This window comes from Sprattus sprattus (genome assembly GCF_963457725.1).
Source record: "Sprattus sprattus genome assembly, chromosome: 1".
Lineage (NCBI taxonomy): Eukaryota > Metazoa > Chordata > Actinopteri > Clupeiformes > Clupeidae > Sprattus > Sprattus sprattus.
Window position 1 is genome coordinate 60,572,764 of NC_137920.1, and position 3,772 is coordinate 60,576,535.

Below are 3,772 nucleotides of genomic sequence, written 5' to 3' on the forward strand. Positions count from 1 at the left end.
GTGCCAGAAGCATTGCTACAACGTTTCCTTACTCACTTTTTGAATATAGTGCCCTCTAGTGTCAAATAAGGTCTCTGGGTTGTCCTGCTTGAGTATGCCACATGAAGGTCTCTGGGGTGTCCTGCTTGAGTATGCCACATTTAACATCTGAACATGGTAGGCAGAACTTACTCCCTGTTTGCTATCATATAATGAACATCATTAGTGTGTCACAAGTAAATCAAAACAAAATGATCTTTGTGTTTAAATTCCCTGTGATGAAAGCTGATTTTACTGGTTGCCTTGAACTTGTCAGGGGATCAGGGAGCTCTATTTCAAGTGCTTCAAAGGTTTTGAAGAGTAAATATAGGGCATAAGACACACGAAGAGTGGAGTCCAAAAATCACAAGTTGTCTTGGACTGTGCCCAGTCAGTGTTCCATTTGATAAAAGGTCCTCAAGAGTTCTCTTTGGCGTGCAAGGAGGGTTGTGCCGTGTGTGTAATAGTTTGCCCCATAATGCTGTGCGTGTGGGCTTGTGAGAATGTCTATGTTTAGTTCTGAGCTTAATGTTCTGTTCTAAAATGTACTTGTGTTTTTCATCTGTGCTAATGCTGTATGCGTGTAATGCATGTATTTCTGTTATCCTGTTTGAGTCTGTGTGCTGTGCTTAATTGAGTGTATGTGATTCTCTGTTGTTAGTGTATTTGCCCACAACTACCTAGTGTGTTTTGTCCACAACTAAAACTGTGTGCCTTCCCTGCTTCTTGTATCAATATTGTGAATACCTGCATGTGCTTCAATAAAGAACAATTTGTTGATAAGAAGGTGTCAGTTTACACTATCACTACAATAACTTCTAGGAAGAGGTCAACAGCCGTCTCCTCACCACACCTCGAGTCCAGAGTGAGTTCTCAAAAATAACTTTTTAAAAAAGTGTTTGAGAACATCTCTGACTTTGTTAATGGTGTTGAGTTAATTTATCACCAATCTTTCACCAGAATCAAAGAATACACCTTAAATTTAAAACAAAATATAAACACATATCCAGGGTGGCTACGGATCACCACCACTCCGTCAAGATGCTCAAATACTGTATGCAAATGACACCACCATCATCGGCCTAATCAGAGATGAGGATGAGTCTCAGTACTTCAAGGAGGTGAACTGGGCTGTAGACTGGTGTAGGAAGAACGAGCTTTATCTCAACGCCTCAAAAACTAAGGAAATAGTTGTGTACGTGAGTAGGAGGCCTAACACCAAAGCCTTAGTTAATATATTTGACCAGCCCATAACCCTTACAGAGTCCTTACATTTCTGGGCTCTTACATCAGCCAAAATTTGAAATGGGATATCAACACCTCCCACCTTTTCAAAAAAGCCCCAAAAAGACTGTATTTCCTCACACAACTGAAAAAGTTTCATGTGAACAAACACCTTTTGGTGCTCTTCTATAAAGCCATCATAAAAAAAAGTATTATCACCGCATCAATATCTGTCTGGTATGGAAGTTCTGACAGTCGCACAAAGATGAAACGAGAGAGTGGTCACCAAATCCTCCAATATTTTTGGTTGTGACCTTCCATCAGTCCTCTCGTTGTATGCTGAGCGTAGCTTAAATCGTGCAAAGAACATAATCAGAAACTCCTCCAATCAAAGCCATGTCTTTTTTGATTTGATTGATTTATGCGAGCTGGAACGACGTGCCTCAATAACAGCTTCTTCCCCTCTGCTATCAGACTTCTGAACTTCCAAAGCTGACCTGGACTTTTTCTATTTTTATTTATTTTGTTCCTATCCCCATCTCCCCCTCCTTACTGGACTGAGCTACCTATGACAAAAGAATACCACCAACATTGTTGTGTGGCAACAGAGTTTTTATCTATCTATCTATATTTGGGGGAAAAAGTCATTAAGACGGCATCACCATGGTTTTACTTTCAAATTACTTAACTACAACTTATATTGACATTACAGTAAGAAGCTTTCATCTTTTAGGACCTAGGTCCACATGTATTTGCTTATTTCATACAGCCTTAAATTGCACCCCTTACTAAGTTTTTAGAATATTTGTATCAGTTTGGAAAGCACACTGCCAATGCCTGTGTTGGATCCGAATCTGAGCATCCTTCACTAACAGGTGTCCAAAGGGAAACAAGGAGGGAAATTATGACAGACTTAAAAATAAGCAAATTGTGAACGAGAAATCCTCCCACTCTGAGAAGGAGCTGAACTGGATAGGTTGCTAGGGGCGGAGCTCCCCCATCCTCTGCCCGTCTCCTTCTGTCAGTCGATGGATCGCAAATGCAAAAGAAGCCCAAAGGATTAATAGAGAGAAGTGTCAATACAGGAGCCCCGAGGACTGCGTTGGAAAACGTAATGTAATAATAACTTCAACATTTCCGGTAGAAACACAGTGAGTATTGCGAATTTGACGAGATGGAATTATTTGTAATGACCGTTGCAGACTGTCTTGTCTTCTCAGCACCATCACAGACAGGGCTAGCTGGGTAAACTGGCATGGGGGCGCGAGCTACATGTCTTCCAGGGTGGCTATTGAAAATGTCAACGGATTTCAATCGGCTGCGCCCAGTTCTTATCTTTCGGGCGGATGGTGCTTAATTATCAGGTTCATCAATTCATCATACATAGATCCGATGCCACTACTAGGATACTTCATTACTCACACATAGGATACATATAGAGAGATCTGCTGTCTTTTCCCCCAAGAATAGCGCTTATGCACCCCAGGAATCAGGCTTAAGCCACTGCTCAGAATGTCCACAGTAGGCTATGTTTCTGTTACCAATTTACCAGTAAGGTTGGCTATCATACGGTCTGTAAGAATCTCAGTCAACAATAAAATAATTATCTTATTTAGAGGAATTAAAAGACAACGGGGTTCTGCCGTGATTACATCTTTGTCTAACGGCAGTCTGGCCCGATACTAGTGATTTTGGCTGAGCTGGCAACGTTAGATGTCACCACGGCGGGCTGGAGCGTTGCTAAACGGCATTCACGTCCGCCAGTGTGCACAGCCACTCCTTTTGTAAGCTCGATTGGAGTCCTGCTTGAAGGGGTCCGTAATGGGCATGAATTATTTAGGAACTAATCTTGGGCAGGGTACGAGCAAATCACCATGTTCATGTCATTCGCTTTCCAAATGCCGTGCCTGTCGAACAACAACCTACTAGTAGCATAAACAACAGTTGTAGACATAACAAATGCAATGCGATTTGTTTTGATAGTAATAACAATGGGTGCCGTAAATAGTTGGTAGTTGGCACTGTACACTCATCCTTTGTTTGACTCATCAGTTAAATGAGGAATGTCGTGAAATAGATGCATATTTTGAAATAGGCATTATTATTATATTATAATAAATAATTACCGAAAAGGTGTTTTTGCACCCTAAACAGAAATCACTGAAAAAGACCACTTGCTGTTTGTGATTGCAGAATGCATCCTATGTTCCCCAGACCATCACTCTTGTGAGAAAACAAGGCATGATTTGTGCCTAAATGTACTGTTTGTCACACTGAGGCTAACTGCTATATATGAGGCTGGTATCATCACCCGACATGGCTCCAGTCTTGTCAGTGATAGTTGGAAACTTTCACCGCCTGGCCTGCCTCTTTTGTCTCTGCCCTCCAGCTGTTGACTTAAGCAGGTCCTCTGTGGTGATGACCCAGCTAGCCGTATTGTTCCTCCTCAGTCATCGTGCTACACCACACATTTGCAATGTCGTAGACGAATCAAGGTGTTCAAAAAATAGAAGAGATTTTTTGTTTTCTA